Below are 23,826 nucleotides of genomic sequence, written 5' to 3'. Positions count from 1 at the left end.
TGAATTATATTTCTTTATTTCTGTTAATATGCTGAAGGGCTTATGTACATTCACACGTATATCTTATTAAAGTTATGTAGAGATAAATTATCTGAATTTCACTTCAGTATGGTAATGGTGAAGTTGATAAAATGTCTATTTTGTGAAGGGCAAGTCTGTTAAGGTTAAGGACCACTTAATTAGATGATCTCTGAGGTTTCTAACTTCTGACATTTCTAAAATACTATTGCTTCATGAATATTATGATTTGAAGAAGTATGTGTTTACTGGGAAGTGTTAAAAACAGACAGCATCAGGATGGGTAGTGGGTGGAAATCAGCAGTTTCTTGTGACTCTAGGAGGGCTGAAGAGGTTGAGACCTATCTGGAGAGGAGGGATCTAAGGGGCCTTTGGGGAGAACCAGGTTCCTGCTGACGAGGGAGGATGGGAAGACAAGAAGAAGGGTCTGTTGGCTTGGCAATCCAGAGAGGAGGGGAGCCTTGAGTGGAGGGCTCAGTGGGGGCAGGGCTTTAAAAATATAGGAGTTATGACTTCACACTCATATTTTTATTTGCATCTGGATGATTCTCATTTTGATGTGAAGTAGGTCATGTAAGAGGTTTTTCAAATAATTTGGCTACCCACTACTGTATCCCTTTCTTGTGGAATTTTAATTTTATTTTTAAATTATAGCATTGTGCCGCCCGGCCAGTGTGGTTCATTTGGTTGAGTGTTGTTCCATGCACCAGGAGGTCTGCGGTTGGACACCCGGTCAGGGCACGTGCTGGGTTTCAGGCTCAATCTCCAGCAGGGGGCATGCAGGAGGCAGCTGATCAATGATTCTCTCTCATTATTGATGTTTCTTTCTCTCTCTCCTTCTCCCTTCCTCTCTGAAATAAAAAAATATATATATATTAAAAACACACACACACAAAACGAACAAACAAAAAACCAGTACCCGAAGATAGTTATGTTAACATTTTGGTCATGTTATTTTAGTCATTTTTTTTTTTCTGTTGCTCTTTAAAAAGTGCCCATTGAGTGTGAAGTGTGGTGGGTGGAGCACTGAATTCATGGAGAAGGATGGACCCTGCTCCCCAGGAGTCCACAGCTTGTTCAACAGCCAACCAATCATGTGATTGTTCATTTCTCTGGACTTGATGCACTCACAGTCTTGTTTCCTTTAAAAATCACAATCCTCATTTATTGAGTATTTACTTTGTAGCATTTGGCCATTTACATCAATTATTTCCAATCCTCATAGCAGCCATGCAAGGTAGGTATTGTTATTTTATTTTGACAGTAAGGAAAGGGAGGTTCAGAGAGGTTAGATGGTTTGCCCAAGTTTCTATGTGCAGTGAGTGGCAAGGTTGTTGGACTTAAGCCTGCATTTGTTCCAAAACACTAATTCAAAAATATATATGCATCCCTATATTCATTGCCATGTTATCTACAATAGCCAAGGTATGGAGGCAACCCAAGTGCCCATCTATAGACAGAGGGATAAAGAAGATGTGATATATACAGGGTATCCCCCCCAAAATGTATACACATCTAACAGCCAATAGTTCAATTATATGTCATGCTTGTCAGATTTAACCCATTGGAATTAATAATTATTCATTAATTATTTTGGGGGGACACCTTATATATACAATGAAATATTACTTGGCCATAAAAAGAATGAAATCTTACCATTTGCAACAGCATGGATGGGCCATCATCAGGGGTGGGCAAACTTTTTGACTCGAGGGCCACAATGGGTTCTTAAACTGGACTGGAGGGCCGGAACAAAAGCATGGAAGTGTTTGTGGCCCGCGGGCCGTAGTTTGCCCATGGCTGGCCTAGATGCTAAGTGAAATAAGTTAGACAAGGAAAGACAAATAACGTATGATTTCACTTGTATGTGGAATCTAAAACACAAAATAAATGAACAAACCAACTCTTAAATACAGAGAACAAACTGGTAGTTGCCAGGTGGGATGGGGGTTGGGGAACTCAGTGAAAAAGGTGAAGGGATTAAGAAGTACAGATTGGTGGTTGCAGCATAGTCATGGGTATGTAAAGTACAGCATAGGGAACATAATTATATGGTAATAATTATGTATGGTGCTAGGTATGGTACTAGAATTATCGGGGGGATTACCTCATCCATAATAATAAAAGTGTAATATGCTAATTAGACCGGACATCCTTCTGGACAACCTTCCGGACGAAGCTGGGGCTTCGAGGGAAGCCCGGGTCCTGGGTGCCAGAGGGAAGCCAGTGCCGGCAGCTGGGGGAAGGAAGGCATACTCTTGCACGAATTTTGTGTATCGGGCCTCTAGTGAGTTATATAATTATCTAACTATGCTGTACACCCAAAACTAATATAATATTGAATGTCAATTATAATTGAAAAGGTTTTTTCAAAAGCTTGCATTTGTCCCTATGACACCAGGCTCTTTCAGGACAGGGATCTCATTAGACCCGAGGATTGCATCCGATTGCTGTGGTGGGCATTAGGAAAAGTAGGGAGGGTGTGAGAAGGAGTGGGAACTGTGCAGAGGAGGCTCTTGCGACAGGAGAGGTACCTGGGTGTGGGGGGGGCTCAGCAAGCGAGTGATGTTGGACCAGTTGGATCCTTGAAGAGAGAAGTGGGGGATGGACCTCAGTCTGGATGAGCAAAAAACTCGGGCAGCGGAGGGTCTGGAATGGGAGACTGAAGGGCCTAGGAACGGACTGGACCAGGCTGCTCTTGTGCTGACTCCTTTTATGGTTTACAAAGAGATTTAAAGGAGAAGTAGGAGATGATGAGAACTGTCGAATTTAGGATGTTTGTACATATTTTTGGTGAATATTTGGATAAACGGATGGTTTGGGGACTAATGGTTGAGAATGCTGCATTTATTCTGCACATGCGCTCTGCATTGCAGTGATAACCTTCTTTAACAGAAAAGGTTGTTCTGAAGCAAATGATGGCTAGAAACAGCGGGTTGACATCATGTCTGGCTTGGGAAGCACAATTCCCCTGTCTCCACTAAAAGACTATCTGAATGAAGGAAAGCGAATATAAGCAAGACCAAATAAGCTTGTTGCATTATAATTATCTCAAAAGGACGGGAGGTAGTGACAAGGGCACTTTAAATATCTATGGAACCTGTGAGTTGCAGACTTGCTCAAATTCTCAAGGGGCATTTGAAGTGCAGAAAGGAGAGATGGAAACTGTTCTCAGACTCTTTTCTCACTTTTTGTTTTACTTCTTTTTGATAGATGTACATGCTCTTTCGTCTCTGGATGAAAAGGATACTACTGATGCTTCCTCCTCTTGCTTGTCCATTGTTCCATTGTCTCACCACCTCCTCTCCCTTCTTGTTTTTCATCTTTGTTGCACACGCATATTTTGAATGCCTGTTAACCTTGCTTCCCTTGGACCAGAGCCCAGGCCGACATTATCAGCCTCCTGCCCATGGTCAGGAGCCTGCTGGGAACCACTGGGGTTCTTGTCAGTTTCTCCTTGCCCTTCACTTATGTATTGCCTTCTGCTTGGTAGATCCTGGCCCGAGTATAATAGCCAACACTGTGCTAGACAGCCTGAAACTCAATAAATGTTTCCTCAATGAGCTTATTACTCACTGGGAGAAGAGAACCCTTTCATGGGAGGACTTCCTCTTTAGGTATCTCTGGATCAAAAAAATATATATATCTTTTCTTTTTCTGTAGACCTGTTTGATGCCTCCCTCAATATTGTAGGCTTTTAATTGTTTAAATTTGTAAGTGCTCTGTGCAGAAAGCATTTATTAAAGACATAGGGGATTTCTGGCTTCTGGGCCAAATAGGGGTTGTAGTTTAATTCTATCTAACACTGAACAGTATTAATAGATGTCACAGTTCTGAAAATGTCACCAGGGTTTTTTTTAAAACATTGAGCAACAGTGCCCACAAGATGGAGATATTATTCCATGGGAAAAAAACTACAAACCTGTTTTGGGTTTTTTTCCCCTTAGTGAAATGGGGCAGTGTGGGATTCCCCCACTTTTCAGAGTGGGAAGATAGTGAGCTTTTTTAAAATCTGAAAATAAGGAGTAAAAATGATTTTATAAAATGATTATTATAAGTTACAGTGCTTTAATCTTTTGTGAAATTTGTTGACACCAATTACTTTCCCCATTCTATATGGTAGCTTGAATCTATTTTCCTTAACAAAAGAATATGTATAGATTAATTAGATACTTGACCCTCAATATAAAAACTGTGTTCTATCCCAGATTTAAAGGAGGAGGTATTAAGCATTGGCAAAGAACAGGAAATGGGCTTCTAACAGGTACAGGAGATAAGGATGGTGTTGCCTGTCAACAAGGAGTTATGGCCTCATTGGTGGGTTGAGATATACACGCATGGAATGATTAGTGAACCAGGCAGTGTTATTTATAATCATATATGCATTTATTTTTAATCTCTACCCTGTGTATTCCCTAAAGGATTTGTGTCTGTTTGTGAATGTGTATGCATAGTCAGGTTGTAAATCAGTTTATAATGAGGTCCCTTGTAAGAGCATTAGCTGGGAAGGGCGGAAGCAGGCAGCCGAGTCAGGCTGGAAGGCTTCCCAGAGCAGGAGCCTCCAGGATGGGGCTGAGCTGTATGGCGAGGGGCCGGGGGCATTCTAGGTGAGGAAGGCGCATGAGCAAACAAGCACATGCTCCAAAGGATGTGTATCTTGTAATAGTGGTGGGGTTGGGCACCTGCCAATGTTTTTGACTGTCCAGCATCTGAGTTCTCATTCTGGTTTGGGGAATTCCTTACCTCCCCAGCTTTGCTGGGAGGCAGAGCTCTCCTCTTACTGAGAACCAGGGCAGTATCTGGTGCTGCAGGCACGGTGTGTGTGTGTGTGTGTGTGTGTGTGTGTGTGTGTGTGTGTGTGTGGCATTGTCTGCTGTGCCAATGTCCCCGGACCACTCCGTGGTAAGATTTGGGGCATTATTCCTGGCTGCTGGACATTTGGGGAGCCAGCCAGTGAGCTTTTAAAACAACTTTCTTCTGTTTAATCAGAATGGATGTGTGTAACTTGCAAACCATAGCCCTGATAGAAATAGATACTCCTCACTGGGCACTATCCTCTGTGCCAAAAGAGTTCCACGTGCTTTATGAACATAAGCTCATTCAAGTATCACCACAACTGTGAAAAGAGCTAACATTGCTATTCCTCAATTCACAGGTGAAAAAATGGAGCTTGAGATTCCGAGAAGTTTAGATTTTGCCCAAGGTCATACAGGCAACAAGCAGAGAGCTGGGACGTGATCCAGATTTTTCTGACACGGAGACTGTGATGTTAACCTCTATGCTTGTCTCCCGCTCTCCGAGGAGAGCAGATCATAAATTTTAACTACGTGTATGTATTTTGAAGTACTTTATTATGAAAGCATTTTTCTCAGAACACAGCTGAAGAAGGATTTGGTGCTCTTTCTAAAATAGGGTTTGACAGTTGTAGATTGTCATTGGTTTGAACATGGAATTAGAGGTGAGGTCTTCTCACTCTTGGCCCGCTTTTCTTTGCTATCTTTGGTGTTGGGTAAAGGCAGACAGTACATCCTGAAGACTCTACCTGTTTAGAGGAGGGAGAGTGGTGAGGGTGGAAGTGGGGGAGAAAGCAGCTCATCACAGGACTCTGTCAGGAGTTCTGCTTGCCAGTCGCATCATTAAGTTTTTACAACCCCTAGAGCAATCTCTACCAATTTATTTTGCCCGGAGCAATTTATACACAAATAGCTGCATGGCTGAACCTCCCCTACTCCCCACTTCATCAGGTCTCTACTCGAGTGCCTTATCAGAGAGGTCTTCTCTTCCCATCTCTAATAATCCAACCAACCTCTCCTCTCCCATTCTCTTAACCCACTTAATTTATTTTCATAGCATTTCTCACCATCTGACAGATTATAAATATTTGCTTACTTTCTGTCTCCTCGCCGCTAGAACGTAAGCTTCATGAGAGCAGGCACTTTGTTATGTTACCTGCAGAATCCCCAGGATTTAGAAGGTACCCATTACATATTAGATGCTCAATAAATTCTTTTGAGTAAATGAATGAATGTGAGGAAACTGAGGTGCAGAGTTTTAGATAACTTGCCTAAGATTTCATGAAAAATACAGAAACCACATAACAAATTCCAGTTAATGTGACTAGAATCCCTCATGTACCCCCTTCACCAAGACCCCTCTTTCTGGGAAAAATGCCTATATTTGCAAAGGATTGGAATAAGAGACATGTTACGGGATTTTAGTTGGAAAAATAAAAATCTTAAGTAACCAGCCCAACTTGCCCTTTTTACAAATGAGGAAGTAACCATGATCCATTGAGGTTAGATGACTTGATCAAAGTGATATAACTATTTCCTGATGGAGGAAAGACCAGAATCAAGACACCCAATCTCCCAGTTCAGTCATATCCCTTGGCCACCCTCTTACCTTCGTTTCCTTCTAGATCAGTGGTTCTCAACCTGTGGGTCTCGACCCCTTTGGGGGTTGAACGACCCTTTCACAGGGGTCGCCTAAGACCATCGGAAAACACATATATAATTACATATTGTTTTTGTGATTAATCACTATGCTTTAATTATGTTCAATTTGTAACAATGAAAATACACCCTGCATATCAGATATTTACATTACGATTCATAACAGTAGCAAAATTACAGTTATGAAGTAGCAACGAAAATAATTTTATGGTTGGGGGTCACCACAACATGAGGAACTGTATTAAAGGGTCTCGGCATTAGGAAGGTTGAGAACCACTGTTCTAGATAAAGTGAGCCCTATTTTGATGCAGAATTTAGATGTTAATCATTGGCGATGGGTTTGAATTAGTGGGTCCTTTTATTTTAATGCCATAATATTGATGCAGGAAAGCAGAAACTGAAAACCAGGTGCCCACAAGGACCATCCGGTAGCATAACATCCAGATAGCACTGGTGGGAACTATGGCAAACTGGAAGTACGGCTGACCCTCGAACAATTTCAGGGAGTTTGGGCGTCGGCCACCTGCACAGTTGAAAATCCACTGATAACTTGTCAGCCCTCCTCATATGTGGATTCCCAACTGGGGTTGGAAAATGATATCCCCTGTGCATAGGGCCCAGCCCCATGGCACCTGCTGACTACCCAGAAGGACATGTTGCAAGAGAAAAATGTGGGAAGCCAGTCTAAAAATGTTTGAAGCACCCTGCTAGACAAACATGCATTTCTGCCAGCTAGATCTAGCCTGAAGGTTCCTAGTTTGTGACGTCTCAAAGTCTTTCTATGAACAGCCCCATTCTTTCCAAAGGAGTTATTTTCAAAAGGTGAGAATATGTTGGCAAATATATGAAGTTGTAACACTGTGGTTAATCGTTCCTTAGACTAGCCAAAGGATCCGTGGGTTAGGCTCTCAAAGTTCACAGAGGGAAAATAATGATCAATAAAAGAGTATTTATTGCCTGTCTTTATTGCCCTGGTGATAAAGTTGGAGAGTAATGTGTTTTCTCTGTCATAATACCATCTGTCCTAATGGAGGGTAGTTGCTTATGCTCTTTACTGGCTGGGACACAGAAACCTTTTTAGAGATTTGGTGCAGCAACTAACTACCTGTATGTCACCGGGCAAATCATCCCATTTTTCTACCTTGCCAGATTCACATTTGAATAATTAAGGGCTGGACTTTATGAGACTCAGGAAACTAAGGATGCAGAGGGTTTCGTGCTGAACTTGAACCCAGTTCTTTGGCTCTGAAAAAATAAAGCCTGTGTTAGAGGAAGACAGATTGGAGTGCCTGCATGTATCACTTATGTCTTTAGCACATTGGTAATTTACAGTGGATTTACTGCCCTTTCTCTCCTGGGCCAGCTGTGAAGCTCAGACCTGTTACCAATGAATTGACTTAGCGATCCTTAGGTTCATTCCAGCTCTATCTCCATCATAACTCGACTCTTTCTGAGGACAGGTTTTAAATGCTTTTCTCCTGTAGAGACTGAAGCATGGGGTCTGGAGCCACTTGGCCTGGGTTGTGTCCTGGCTTCCCTGGTCCTGTTGATTTCTTTCTCTGAGCCTCAGTCTCCTCATCCTTAAACTGGGGCGAATAGTGGTACTACCTCGCCTTGTTGTGATCACCGTTCCTGGCAAATTATCAAGTGCTCCTTTTATTCTTATAATGCAGCCACTGTGTGGCGTAGATAATGAAAATTTAATTAGCATTTTCATTTGAAATACAGCATGAGAACTTCCCCCCTTTCCCAGCAGATTCGGGGCTTTTAAATTTCTCTGTAGGAACTGAAGATGCGTTGGGAATAAAAGTTGGCAGGGTTAGTGTGCCTCTGTGTTTGAATGGTACCACGTGAGAAAGACGCAGAGGTAAAGACAAATGAATTGTGTGTAAGATGGGTGTGAGCTGTGGGCAGCCTGATGTTAACTGAAGAGCTCCCTGGCTATGTGGCTGGTAGATGTGCCTGTGACCCCGTGCACATTGGACCAGAAAGAAGGCTTGCACAGGTGGGTTTGCTATCACTCAAAGGGGACCGTCTGATGCAGCTTCCTGTGGAGGGAAGCATTCATTGCAGGAGATGCTTTAGTAGCTTTCACATGCTAATGTGAAGGGCATCTGCTCTGGAAGAACAAACCACCTCTCCAGATCCATCTTGGAGCATCATTTAAGGCAAGAGGATGGCAATAGACAAATTGCACTCTCTTCAGAAGGAGAGGGTGGGTTTACACTGTGTTCCGAGAAGTAGGCATGGTGCCCTGATGGCCATTCAGCGGGGCTCCTGCTGCTGAAAGAGCAGCTTGTCCTTGTCTGTCTGCTGCGCTTTCATCTCCTGCCATATTTGTATTCCTGTGCATGCTCCCCACATGAAAGCACAGCGTGCTATTCCCAGCTCTGCTGCTGTGACCTGCGGTAAGACCAAATTCTAAAAAATATTTTAAGGCTTTTACACGGAATGCTAATGCTGCACAGTGGTATTTAATCATTTGGCATCTGGCCAGAAGCATTCAGAAGCAGGTCTCGCCCCTCAGGGAGCAGCCACCTGCACAGGTCGTGGGAGGGGCTCTTGGTTATGAGGCCTCAGCCTCCTGGGTGTGTTCCCGGGTGTGTGCGTGGCAACCCAGGCAGGGCCGTCAGTGTCACCTGGGAGACAGGGCACAGAAGACGGCTCGGAAATCAGCTCTGCGTAGCTGTTGGATTCTCAACAAAACTTCAGGAAAGTTGTTCACTGGGTGAGCTGGTGGGATGAGGCAGTTGCAATGGGCTGAGGGTGGGGAATGGAACACTCTTCATGTTATTGTCAGGAAGTCTTTGGAGGCAAAAAGTGAATCTCACCTTTTGCCAGTTTAATCAGAGCCAGTCTCAGCTGGAGAATCTGAGGAGAGAATGTCTTGTTCTCTAGCTCTCTTATCATGCAGCTGGGTAGACTGGCGCGCAGGTAAGGTGCCTGCCTGGGGAAGCCAGCCTAGAACCCTGGCCTTCTGATTCTCTCTTGGTTCTGCTGCCCTCTGCCCAGCATGTAGTGGCCACCAAGTTTCCATTTAATTCTTCCTCCGCTCTCATCAAATTTGCTTTTCAACAAATGAATTTGTTGTTCAGCATCCTTGAATATTCAGGAACATTAATATGAGTTTATTTTAAACATAAATAGAAGTTTTATTTTTATTAAAATAAAGTACTCTGATTTCTTTTTATTTTTTTAATTGAATTTATTGGATTGACATTGGTTAATAAAATTATATAGGTTTCCGGTAGACAGTTCTATAATAAATTATCTGTATATTGTATTGTGCATTCACCACCCCAAGTCAAGTCTCCTTCCGTCACCATTTATCCCCACTTTACCCTCTTCTACCTCCTCCCACCACCTTTCCCTTTGGTAATCACCATATTGCTGTGTCTGAAAAAAAAGTTCTTTTGTTGTTTTTTTGCTTAATCCCTTCAGATTTTTTTTACCAAGCTCCCAATCCTCCTTCCCTTCTGACAGCTGTCAGTCTGTTCTCTATCTATGAGTCTGTTTCTATTTTGTTTGCAAGTTTATTTAAGTTCACTAGATTTCACATATGAGTGAAATCATATGGTACTTGTCTTTCTCTGACTGGCTTGTTTCACTTAGCATAATGCTCTCCAGGTCCATCCATGCCACCCCAAAAGGTAAGGTTTCCTTCTTTTTTATGGCTGAGCAGTATTCTGTTGTGTAAATGTACCATAATTTCTTTTTTATCCAGTCATACTCGTGGGCACAGGTGGGTTTGCTATCACTCAAAGGGGACCGTCTGATGCAGCTTCCTGTGGAGGGAAGCATTCATTGCAGGAGATGCTTTAGTAGCTTTCACATGCTAATGTGAAGGGCATCTGCTCTGGAAGAACAAACCACCTCTCCAGATCCATCTTGGAGCATCATTTAAGGCAAGAGGATGGCAATAGACAAATTGCACTCTCTTCAGAAGGAGAGGGTGGGTTTACACTGTGTTCCGAGAAGTAGGCATGGTGCCCTGATGGTCATTCAGCGGGGCTCCTGCTGCTGAAAGAGCAGCCTGTCCTTGTCTGTCTGCTGCGCTTTCATCTCCTGCCATATTTGTATTCCTGTGCATGCTCCCCACATGAAAGCACAGCGTGCTATTCCCAGCTCTGCTGCTGTGACCTGCGGTAAGACCAAATTCTAAAAAATATTTTAAGGCTTTTACACGGAATGCTAATGCTGCACAGTGGTATTTAATCATTTGGCATCTGGCCAGAAGCATTCAGAAGCAGGTCTCGCCCCTCAGGGAGCAGCCACCTGCACAGGTCGTGGGAGGGGCTCTTGGTTAAGAGGCCTCAGCCTCCTGGGTGTGTTCCCGGGTGTGTGCGTGGCAACCCAGGCAGGGCCGTCAGTGTCACCTGGGAGACAGGGCACAGAAGACGGCTCGGAAATCAGCTCTGCGTAGCTGTTGGATTCTCAACAAAACTTCAGGAAAGTTGTTCGCTGGGTGAGCTGGTGGGATGAGGCAGTTGCAATGGGCTGAGGGTGGGGAATGGAACACTCTTCATGTTATTGTCAGGAAGTCTTTGGAGGCAAAAAGTGAATCTCACCTTTTGCCAGTTTAATCAGAGCCAGTCTCAGCTGGAGAATCTGAGGAGAGAATGTCTTGTTCTCTAGCTCTCTTATCATGCAGCTGGGTAGACTGGCGCGCAGGTAAGGTGCCTGCCTGGGGAAGCCAGCCTAGAACCCAGGCCTTCTGATTCTCTCTTGGTTCTGCTGCCCTCTGCCCAGCAAGTAGTGGCCACCAAGTTTCCATTTAATTCTTCCTCCGCTCTCATCAAATTTGCTTTTCAACAAATGAATTTGTTGTTCAGCATCCTTGAATATTCAGGAACATTAATATGAGTTTATTTTAAACATAAATAGAAGTTTTATTTTTATTAAAATAAAGTACTCCGGTTTCTTTTTATTTTTTTAATTGAATTTATTGGATTGACATTGGTTAATAAAATTATATAGGTTTCCGGTAGACAGTTCTATAATAAATTATCTGTATATTGTATTGTGCATTCACCACCCCAAGTCAAGTCTCCTTCCGTCACCATTTATCCCCACTTTACCCTCTTCTACCTCCTCCCACCACCTTTCCCTTTGGTAATCACCATATTGCTGTCTGTGTCTGAAAAAAAAGTTCTTTTGTTGTTTTTTTGCTTAATCCCTTCAGATTTTTTTTTACCAAGCTCCCAATCCTCCTTCCCTTCTGACATCTGTCAGTCTGTTCTCTATCTATGAGTCTGTTTCTATTTTGTTTGCAAGTTTATTTAAGTTCACTAGATTTCACATATGAGTGAAATCATATGGTACTTGTCTTTCTCTGACTGGCTTGTTTCACTTAGCATAATGCTCTCCAGGTCCATCCATGCCACCCCAAAAGGTAAGGTTTCCTTCTTTTTTATGGCTGAGCAGTATTCTGTTGTGTAAATGTACCATAATTTCTTTTTTATCCAGTCATCTACTCGTGGGCACTTGGGTGATTCCAAATTTTGACTGTTGTAAGTAATGCTGCAATAAGCATAGGTGTACATATGTTCTTTCAAATTAATGTTTAAATAAAAGTGTTTTGTTTTTTAATCCTCGCCCGAGGATATGTTTTTATTGATTTTAGAGAGAGAGGAAGGGAGAGAGAGAGAGAAACATTGCTCTGTTGCTTCCCACACACCCCCAACCAGGATCATACCTGAAATCTTTTGGTTTATGGGATGACGCTCCAACCAACTGAGCTACTGGCCAGGGCTAAATGGAAGTTCTTTAGAGCTTAAATATGGATGAAAGAACCATTATTTTTCAAGAGTTTGCTTCCTTTGTTTTTTCCTCCTTTTCTTCTTGGTTCAGTTTTTATTTAATGTCCTTTAAAAAAAGAGAGCCATTGTTTACCTTTATGATGATTCTTTTTAAAATTCCAAGCATGAAACCTCTTCCTCCTGCCCCACAGATTCTTTTATCCTGTTTAAGCTGCTTTCCTGTGAGCTCGTAGCCACTCCCTATATGGGTGGATGACTTCTAAAATTATCCTCCCTCCAGGCGGTACCTGTGTCAAGAGCTGCTGATCTTGAGTGTATGTAGGAGACACCTGGGAATCGTGGGCGAACGCAGACTGGGATTCAGCAGATCTGGGAAGGGGTCTGAGATTCTGCCTCTCGATGCCGGTGCTGCTGGTCCTGGGAACACATTGCACCCGAAGGACCATTGATTAAGGCACAGAGATAGACAAATGAATCTCACGGAAGATGGTGTGAGCTGTAGGTATCCTGATGTCACCCAGGGGCCTCCCACTTATTTTAAATTCAGCAGGTCCCAACTGAGCTCATCACTTTCGAGGCTTGCCTTTTATTTTATTTTATTTGGGTAGCACTAGTGTAAAACAATTTACTGTCACAGTCAAAACCACTCAGGAAGATTTCCTGCCGTGGCCCAATTGTGCTAAGAATCTGTCAATTATTTAATGAGTTGGGTGACGTCGTCAATTGCTATGCGTTATTGATTGGAAAATAAAAATCATTTATGTGAAGACACTACAATTGAATCCAGTTCAAGTTGTACTGCCTTGTGAGACAATTCTTTCCATTCCTGGTGAACTAGCAAACTGAGTCTTAGGGACCTTACCATATGCCACCTATACATTTATGTCGCTTATAAATATATAATTCAAAATGTTTTTTTTCTATTTCTTTTTACCATGCCCTAGGGAGTAATAAGAAATGGAAAGTGAGAAATTGTAGTATAAAATTTGCTCCCTGGCCTCAAGCCTACTGCCCACATAATTTCTCACTACTGTTTCTGGTTTAAAAATCTTATACATTGCATACATATCATCATGAAAACCATCTGCTTAATTAATTTTTCAGTGTTTAAAGCGTATAACTTTAAAAGTTCGTAATGTAAACTTGAGATGCTGAAAGCAGTTGTTTTTCGAATGTTCTGTATTCATAGATTCCTTTTCCTGCTTAAATGGATTTCCAAATAACAAACAAATCCCTACCTCACCTTAATTTCTCCTTCTTTGAAAAATGCAACACTAAAGGTGAAGTGGCAGGTTAAATGAAGGCTTTATAGGTGAAAATCAGTGTGTACAGATTAGACTTACATAATTTTTAGAACTGGAAGAGACGAGGTATTATCCTCCTTTTTGTAGGGTGAATTATCTGTCACGTGCACACAACGAGCAGTAGAGCTGGAGACGGCCCAAGTTCTCTTGTCTCCCAGTAGAATTTTCTTTTCTACCCTATCGGGTGATAATCACCTAGGAAATATTCTTTCCTGGGACATTAATATGCAGTACAAATGACGACAGTACTTCAGGTGTGATTAAGAACCTATTGGAGATAAGGTGAGGGTACATGTACTATGATTCATGGAGAGCAGCCGAAAGTGAGAGCTAGGTGAGCACCTGGAAGGTAGCCAGTAAGTGTCGGTCTTTCTTTCCTCCTCTGTACTCACTCCATAGCTTATTGCCATTCACTGATTAGAGTGTAAAATGGCACAATGAATTATGCAAAGCTAGTTTTGCAGGAGGGGCTGTCTTGTAGTCTAATGCAGTGCAGATGGAAAGATCCTCTTTTAATCATTGTTCTCACAATACTTGGAAGCTTTTTGAGGAATAAGCACTCAGAAGTGAAAGTGAATGGCCTTCAGCAGTAAATGAATTCCTTTTGCAGGGAGGAACTGAAATCTATTTATGATGCAGATGGCTGCCCTGTGTTTGAATGCTCATCCTTGTCATCTGAGATGCATACTTAGAAACAGAATGTCTCTTGAAATAGTTGGGCTTTAGATGGTTCCACTGGAGAAATTACTTCTGCCCAGGCTAGCCCAACATGTATTATTATTCTTCAGAAATGGTGACAAGTATTTAAACGCCAATTCACTCCAATCATGAAAATATGTAAATTGCCCCTCTCTCCCTCTCTCTCTCTGTCTCTGATCCTTAGTTGCTACTGAAGAGACTGAATTAGTTAGCATCCCCTTACTTTTATTAGCATAATATTAATGCAAATGATCGGCAAAGGCTTTTTTAAAAAGAAGGCAGAACCATAGGAAACAATAATAGTGCTCACTTCTTTAGTGAGGAAGAAAAAGCATTTTTGATTAGGTTTCTAACTTTGGTGTCTGTGCCAAGGACCACCCACGAGGGCCTAAACAGGTACTTGTTTTTAAAATGAACATCAGCCTGGATGGTTCACTTGCAGAGCCAATCCAAAAAAGACCCAAAGGGAAAATTTCAAACCAAAGATTATATGCTATTACCTGTAGGTAGTTCCTCATAATTCAGATGCTATTAAGAATGTGTACTCATAGTTTTCCATATTAGCCTATATTTCCAAGACACCACTTTGTAAAATATAGAAGGAAAAATAAAGGACTGATAGTCATTGGCTAATTCAAGGTATAGCAAAGAACTGACTTAAAGCTCTTCCCAGCAAAGGGGTTGATATAAATAGGACACTGATTAATTCTTTATTTGCTCAGAGGAAATGGACTTAAATTAGAGGAAAGTAAAGCTGAATCAAATAACAGGAAGACATTGTTGGCTCTGGAGAGAGCTTTATAAAATTAGGATGAGGTATAGCAAGGGCCTGCAATCTCCCTTCTGAACCTCTCACGGGGCTGCAAACATTTGTTACACTTTCTGGCATCTGTGCCTGCCTCTGTTTCAGTGGAAGTGAGCACTGTAGCGCCTGCTGTCTGTACCACCCACATAGCATGAAGCCAGTGCTGCCGTGTATTGTTATTTTCCTGCAAGATTTATCTCCAGCCGAAACCGGTTTGGCTCAGTGGATAGAGCATCAGCCTGCAGACTGAAAGGTCCCAGGTTCGATTCCGGTCAAGGGCATGTACCTGGGTTGCGGGCACATCTCCAGTGGGATGTGCAGGAGGCAGCTGATCGATGTTTCTCTCTCATCGATGTTTCTAACTCTCTATCTCTCTCCCTTCCTCTCTGTAAAAAAATCAATAAAATATATTTAAAAAAAAAGATTTATCTCCATTACAATATGGACTTTCGGGGATCAGAGGTGAAGACCTGTGCTTCTTTGGACCTTGGACATCAGCACGTTTAGTACCTCACAGTTAATGAGGAGTCAATATTTGTTGAATGAATGTATGAATCACAACTTAGTTATCTGTTTATTATTAACAAACAAGAACCCAAGCTCCATAGCATCACTCCACCAAAACGTTGATGTATTGAGCGCACTCCAACTCCCGGGGTCTTTCCAGTGTCCGCTTCATTACCTGAAATGGAAAATATACTTCCTTATGTGGATTCATTTGATTGTGAAACCATAACCACAATGATTTTCAAAAACAAAACTGACAGCATTTTGACCAACATCCATAAAGGAGGAAGACTAATGAATAAATGTGGAGATTGTTGTTCAGTGAAACTTTCTATTCACAAAGCTATTGGACTAAGAAATTAACATTCCTGTTTTAGATTGGTTGGCATATACTTAAGAGTTTCACAAGTATAAAAGTTATGTATTTTACTTTATAGAACCAGCTTCAGCAGATAACTAAAGTCCTTTATGAGATGGGGACCCTTAATAGTTAGCTCTCAAACATTGAAGTTAAAAAAACAAACAAGAAAACAAAGAGAAGAAAAAAGTTTTTAGTCTTGGATCTTTACTGCGGAGTATCTGACAATCTGGGTCTTTCTGAAGAGTTACCCTGGCAAAACAGTAAAGGAAGTTCATCTTTGAGGCCATCACCCCCTTGATTACCATGGCTTTGGTACCCACTGCAGAAATGTGGCCTTCTGCCCTGGGGTACCACATTCTCCTAATCCTTTCACCTTCTCCTTTTAGAATTTAAATTTAGACTCTGTTCTCATTTCTAGAGGCTCTCTTCTCTTTTCAACAGCCCATTGGCTGATATTTTCTGCAGTGTTAGCTTCCTGAGACAACAGTTCTTTCTTCCATGTGTCTTTGCTGGTAAGGAGAAGGGTAGGGGGATCAGACCTACCTGGAATATGAGGTCCCAGTAGTCTTGGCCAGTGCAGAATGTGGGGCTCAGAAAGGTGATCCAGCAGGTTTTGTTAAGGGAAAAAAAAAAAAGAAATCAAACAACCTGGATTGTTTCTTTGGTGGGTAATGGGCAGAAAGGAGACTCAAGGTATGGAGCAATGGAAAGGGAGGAGAGAACTAGAGATGTGGCAGAGGATGACTGGAGGTGGAAATCTTTGAGTTGGCTATTGATTAAGCATTGGCTTTTTTTTTTATTGCTTAAAGTATTACAAAGGGTATTACATATGTCTCCTTTTTTCCCCCGCCCTTGACAATCCCCTGGCCTCCCCTACCCCCCAGTGTCTTATGTCCATTGGTTATGCTTATATGCATGCATACAAGTCCTTCGGTTGATCTCTTACTCCCCTCCCTTCTGCCCCCCAACCCTCTCTGGCCTTCCCACTGCAGTTTGACAATCAGTTTGAGGCAGCTCTGCCTCTGTATCTATTATTGTTCAAAAGTTTGTAATGGTCTTTATTATCCATGAATGAGTGAGATCATGTGGTATTTTTCCTTCATTGACTGGCTTATTTCACTTAGCATAATGCTCTCCAGTTCCATCCATGCTGTTGCAAATGGTAAGAGTTCCTTCTTTTTTACAGCAGCATAGTATTCCATCGTGTAGATGTACCACAGTTTTCTAATCCATTCATCTACTGATGGGCACTTAGGCTGTTTCCAGATCTTAGCTATGGTGAATTGTGCTGCTATGAACATATGGGTGCATATATCCTTTCTGATTGGTGTTTTTGGTTTCTTGGGATATATTCCTAGAAGTGGGATCACAGGGTCAAATGGGAGTTCCATTTTTAGTTTTTTGAGGAAACTCCATACTGTCTTCCATAGTGGCTGCACCAGTCTGCATTCCCACCAGCAGTGCACGAGTGTTCCTTTTTCTCCACATCCTCTCCAGCACTTGTCGTTTGTTGATTTGTTGATGATAGCCATTCTGACAGGTGTGAGATGGTACCTCATTGTTGTTTTGATTTGCATCTCTCGGATGATTAGTGACTTTGAGCATGTTTTCATATGTCTCTTGGCTTTCTGAATGTCCTCTTTTGAAAGGTGTCTATTTAGGTCCTTTGCCCATTTTTTGATTGGATTGTTTATCTTCCTTTTGTTAAGTTGTATGAGTTCCCTATAAATTTTGGAGATTAGGCCCTTATCAGATATGACATTGGCAAATATGTTTTCCCACGCAGTGGGCTTTCTTGTTGTTTTGTTGATGGTTTCTTTTGCTGTGCAGAAAGCATTGGCTGTTTATAGAGTGCTAATAGCTTTGGCTGTGGATAGGGAGGAAACTCTCAAGGTCATTAACTGCATGTGGACTTCTTAGCTTGTTTCAATTCCCACATGGAATGGCCTTTTCATGAAATGGCCCTATTGCTTCTGGATACATGAGAATTTTGCTGGCCCATGTAAGCAGCAGGTGAACAATAGGCTAGCATAAGCTTGGTGGTGAGCCTGAGACTTAGGGTTCCTAAGGTGACCCGGATAGGAATTAAACTGGGACAGTTACAGAACCTTCCGGTTTGGGAGATTTAATCCTTCTGGAACTTGATTGGCTGTGGGTGGCATTTGCCAGCGCTCCAGGTGTCCATGACTGTGCTAGAGTATGTGGTAATGCTAAGGAATAGCCTTAGTTATCTTTACTTATTAAATTATTTTTCTTTTGCTGTCTGCATTTGCTCCCTCACCCACTGCAGGTTTTCACGATTTCTTTCCATATAACGCTTGCCCATGCCTCGTGGTCACTGCCTTGTGAGCCCCGGTCCTATCCTCTGAGCAGAGAGTCTCACTTTTGCCGAAAACACTTGTTTTTGTGGGATTTTTATTTTGTTTTGTTTTTCCCCTTCAAATGTTAAGCTTGAAGTCCTTACCCACAAGCAATATTTTTCAATTGGAAATTGTCTTTAGTTTCCCACATTCTTTTTTTCTATTTCATGTGTCTTTTAGGCTACTTGCATTCCCATCTGTCTCGTGTTGGGTCAGCTCAGATTCTAAAACAAAGCAAAAGAGCAGCCTTAGATAATCTCATTTAAAAAGGAAAAAACTATCCTGTAATATCCACATATTCTACTTTGTTATTGACTTGCTGAAGACATGTAGAGGAAAATATTATGGGTGAATTGTTTCTAAGCTTGACTAAATTATTTGATTAGCTGGAAATTATTTCTCCACCCTCTCCATCTTCTCCATAGAGCTGACTTTTAGCACCTGGCCTATAAAATCCTCCCTGGCCTTCAGTCCTTATCGGTGGAGCGTTATAGTATTTGAAAGTCATGTGGAGCTCTCCAAGGAATTACACTTTGCAGTCCACGTGAAACAGCTTTCTCTTTTTCTACCCAGGACTTGCCAGGCTCACGTCGTTGCTGCTTCCAATTGTTTTACTGTTATATTCACTGGCATTACTTTGAAATAATCTATCTATATAAAAGCCTAAGTGACCATCACAACTGAACAGATGACTGAACAGGCTGCGTGGGGCCAACAGGCCAGCAGGGGGTTAGTGAGGGACGACCAAATGACTGAGCAGCAGGCTGCAAAGATGGTGGCACCCAAAGCCAATAAGGAGGGAATATGCTAATTCACTGCCATGCCCTCAAAGATGGCAGTGCCCACAGTCACAAGATGGCTGGCAGGGGAGGGCAGTTGTGGGCGATCAGGCCAGCAGGGGAGGGCAGTTAGGGGCGACCAAGCCAGCAGGGGAGGGCAGTTGGGGGCAACCAGGCCTGCAGGGGAGGGCAGTTAGGGGTAACCAGGCTGGCAGGGGAGGGCAGTTGGGGGTGACCAGGCTGGCAAGGGAGCAGTTAGGCTTCGATCAGGCTGGCAGGGAGTGGTTAGGGGGTGATCAGGCTGGCAGGAAGGTAGGTGAGCAGTTAGGAGCCAGCAGTCCTGGATTGTGAGAGGGATGTCTGACTGCCAGTTTAGGCCCGCTCCTGTGGGGCCTAAACCAGCAGTCGGACATCCCCTGAGGGGTCCCAGATTGGAGAGTGTGCAGGCTGGGCTGAGGGACAACCCCCCCACCCCCAGTCCATGAAATTCATGCACTGGGCTCTAGTGTTTAAACATCTTCTCTCTTTTCATTAATATCCTTGAAACACAGATATCCTTTCACTTTTAATGTTGTCTTCCACTGTTTATCTGGCTGGTGGAAGGTTGTTTTTATGCCTCTATAGCCTCACTGATATGGGGGATGATTTCTCTGCTTATTGCAATAAATAGTCACAAAGAACTAAGAAGAGCCTGGTAATAATGCCCCCATCTCTTCCATAATATGCGCACTTACTTAGCTTTAGTTATTACCAAAAGGTTTTTTTCACCTAATTTGCCTGTTGTCCATGTTTTTATTAGCATAGAAAAGTTGGTGTTAATATGTATATAAAAGTCTTACGAAATGGCAAGAAATTTGCCCATAGGAAATAAGTAAAACCATTATTATATCCAGTACTATTCCAAAATTAAGTTAAAAGATATGTTTATATTTTGTGTGTGATATTGACAAATATTCTGTTAGAACCCATATGATAGCAGACACTATGAATCAATAGCAACTTCATGAACTGGGGGGGGATGTCAGAAAATTGTAATTTGTCAACTTGTATTCAGTCAGCACCTCAAATGAAATTCCTGGCCAACAGTTAAACATCTATTCTGTGTTCCAAATCTTGAAGTATGTTACATTTAGTATGTGAGAGAGTTGCACACTGGTGGGCAAAAATTTATCTGTTTGTATTAATGTGGGTCTAAGGCATATTGGTAAATTGTAATAATGAGATTCCAAACTAATAGAAGGCATGACAGGGGACTTTGAACGATGGGTTCAGATATGGGTTCAGAGAAGATGGAAAGACTCTTGGTCTTCATTAGTGAATCCTTTTCTTCACTTCACCTCTGAAAACGTGTTGAGAACTTTGATTCCTCAGGAAGAACAGAGGAGCACAGATTTGCAATGGAAAAGGCAAAAAATGTGACTTGTCAGGAGCAATAAAAGTAAATGGATAAAAGCTTGGCAAAAATTTTGGATGCTGATAACTACTACCTTTGAAGCCTGATGACTTTGTGAAACAAGAACCAGGTATAGCCAGTTGTGATGAGGAAGCTGGACTCCAGCTCAGGAAAAAACAACCTTACTAATGGATCAGTGAGTGCAAACCCAGGAGGACTGTGGGAAACTGCAGGGAGAGTGGAGGATCTCAGGATGGGTTAAGGAGGCAACCTCCAATTACTGGTCTGAACCTATGGAAATGATTGAGCAGGGGACGAGGTGGAGGCGAAGGGGTAGTAGTGGCAGTGAGAGAGGAAGTGAAATTTTACTGAGGAAGGAATGGTATACCACAGCAGGGCCTGAAGCGTGTTAGAGGTGATCCTAAAGGAGAGGTCATGACCCAGAGGCCCATGCTGGACAGTTGTCTGGGCCACTAGTTCAGTGAGGAACTGGAAAATTCCACCTGTACCTGGTGTTAGTGTCATGTATGGTCTACCTCCTGGTAAACATTTGAATAGCTTGGTTGAATAGACATCTCAGGTAAGGTGCTCAATATATAGTAGGCATCCAACAAAGTTTAAAATTTGTTTTAGAGATTGAGTTGACCCGATGGAACCAGGGAATTCATCTTAACAAACTGTATGCCAGTGCTTGTTTGTGACTTAATATTAGATACAATCTGATATGAAATCAGCCCTTTCTTTTGTATTTTTCTACTCTTTGATAAGGAAGTTTGCTTTCAAACTAAGCACCCAAGAGTTACAGATGCATAGAACAATTACTTATCAATGACCTTTCAGGGCTTCCTGATGATTGATTTCTTTACTGTCTACTTTTCATGTTCCTGTATTATTCGTTTATAATTTTGTGCAAGTAAATTAAAAACAAAACAACAACAACAACAAAAACCGTTAGAAATTAAGTGGAGGTTGTTGTTTTTGAGGCAGCAATGATTAATTGAGCAGTCCCCAAGCATCTGTTGTGGCAAGACCTTTGCTGAATCTGGGGATACCATATGAAAAACACCAGCCCCAAGGAACACACGATTTAGGGGTAGAGAGACAAGTGTGAATATGAGCACAGGATGTGGTGAGGGCTATGGAGAGACAGAAGAAGGGAGGAAATGTCTTTCTTTATTCCGGCCCCCATGAAGAAAGGTACCAGGTTATGAAATTAAGTAATGACAACTGGGGCACAGATCCACCTGGAGAGCCCAAGCTTGGAATGCAAAGTAGCTGCTGCTGTCTAGTCTCCAGGTAGCTCTCTAACTGACCAGAGCAAGAAATGGAAAGAGTTTGGAGATGAACTGGAAGGTACTGATACCAAAATTGTAGGGTGTTGAGTCCGAGTTCTTGTCTTGAATGAAGTTGTGAAGAGAAACAATTAATGGAACCAAAGTTTATTGGGAGAAGCCAGTCCTGGAAAAGGTGCAGCGGGGGCTCTGGGAGCAGGCCAGTGTCCAGAGCTTCCTTTCCATATTACAGTCGGGAGTAGTTTAGTGTCCAAGCTAATTAAAGTCCATGTGTGAGGCCCGCATGGCCATAAGCCACATGGGCACAGAGATGTGCTCCCCCATAACAGGAATGTCAGGTATCCACTGTGCTTGGGGGCTGGGGGTGGGGAGGGGGAAGAGGAAGCAAGTGTGCTTTTAATTTAGGGGGTGGAGACCATGTGTGAGGCCCGCATGGCCATAAGCCACATGGGCACAGAGATGTGCTCCCCCATAACAGGAATGTCAGGTATCCACTGTGTTTGGGGTGGGGGATGGGGAGGGGGAAGAGGAAGCAAGTGTGCTTTTAATTTAGGGGATGGAGACAGCCTTGCTAGCTCCTGATTGGTTATCTGCAAGCTGCCCATCTTAGCAATATCCATACATTTTAAAGCTTATATCTCCTACACACGCCCAGTTAATAAGTTAGTAGCTTCACCTAGTTGGGTTCTCGGTTCTCTTTCCCGGCCCGATGGTCCCAATTCCTGACTACGTAGCTTCCCTCCGTCTTCTCAGTACAGCGTGTGGAGTGGATACAATTGCTGGTGATCGATGATTACTGCATTATGGTTCATTAAGCAGTGCCTCAGTGCAGTTGCTGGGCCTTGCCCATGGTGTTCTTGATGTATAAAGCCTGGAAATTCTGCTAGTTCTTTTTGAGCAATGACACCAGGAAATTGACCACTATGTGAATGTTGTACACAAGCTCATCATCTGTCATTTTCACGTGGCCAATGGCCACTGCCTGATACAGCACTTTCTTCATCTGCAATGTGATCGTGGATTTTATTCCATTGAGTTGGCCACCATGTTCCTGTTGTGAGTCAGCAAGGATGAGAGAATACCAAGGTTATTCAGATCTGGGCCCAGGAATTCATGGGATCTGATTGATTAGACTCTGAAACCAAAAAGACATCATACTTCTTTGCTCGCTTCTTGACCAGTTTCTTATTCTTGTTGAGTTTCTTCAGCACCTCACTGTCCATGTGGGGATATCCATGGCCTGGCCCTCTCACAGTGCTGCTGCTCCCCTGGAACACATACAGAGAATTTGGGGTGGGGAATGGACCTAAGCCAGATAGTGCCCGAGAAGTGTTTCTCCTTCTGAGGTTCATAGTTCTTCAAGCTAATCTGCAGTCCTCAGTGTCCAAAAAACTTCCAGAGCTTGCGCTGGTTCCCCTGCAGGACCACCCATAGTTCTTCAAGCTAATCTGCAGTCCTCAGTGTCCAGAAAACTTCCAGAGCTTGCGCTGGTTCCCGTGCAGGACCACCTCATAGAGTAGTGGTTCTCAACCTGTGGGTCGCGACCCCTTTGGGGGTCGAACGACCCTTTCACAGGGGTCGCCTAAGACCATCGGAAAACACATATATAATTACATATTGTTTTTGTGATTAATCACTATGCTTTAATTATGTTCAATTTGTAACAATGAAATTGGGGGTCACCACGACATGAGGAACTGTATTAAAGGGTCGCGGCATTAGGAAGGTTGAGAACCACTGTCATAGAGGGTGTCCCGGGAAACTTTGCTGCTCATGGTTTCTTGTGCCCCCCAAACCGGAAAAGAGTGTGATAGATAATTGAAGTGCATATGCAAACACAATTGCTTATGCTCTGAACCAGTGTTCCAAGATCTTGACCTTTTATTTAGTATGTCAAAGCCCCACTGCAGATACTTTCATCCTTTGTTTTGGAAGAAGACTTAACATTCAGATCCCTTGGTTCCCATTTGGCTACTGTTGTCTCCCCAACTGAAGAGGAAGAACGGCCTCATGAGAGAGATTTGGGGAACAAAGGGGATCTCACTTCCACCCAAAACTAGAGCTCTAAAGCAGGAAAGACCTATGTCTGGTGGCCAG

The 23,826-nt window shown here is 42.7% G+C and overlaps 1 protein-coding gene and 1 pseudogene across 3 annotated transcripts in view; one reads left to right on the top strand and one right to left on the bottom strand.

The window, feature by feature from the left end:
* The window catches only part of ARHGAP18 (Rho GTPase activating protein 18), a 171,603-nt gene that overhangs the window by 77,111 nt on the left and 70,666 nt on the right, over nucleotides 1-23,826 (top strand). The gene's annotated exons all lie outside the window — the stretch shown is intronic.
* Nucleotides 22,553-23,504, bottom strand: LOC102261833 (annotated as a pseudogene).

Source organism: Myotis brandtii, unplaced genomic scaffold (assembly GCF_000412655.1).
Source record: "Myotis brandtii unplaced genomic scaffold, ASM41265v1 scaffold123, whole genome shotgun sequence".
Taxonomy (NCBI): Eukaryota; Metazoa; Chordata; class Mammalia; order Chiroptera; family Vespertilionidae; genus Myotis; species Myotis brandtii.
Note: the sequence above shows the minus strand (reverse complement) of the source record. Positions and strands in the feature narration are given on the sequence as shown.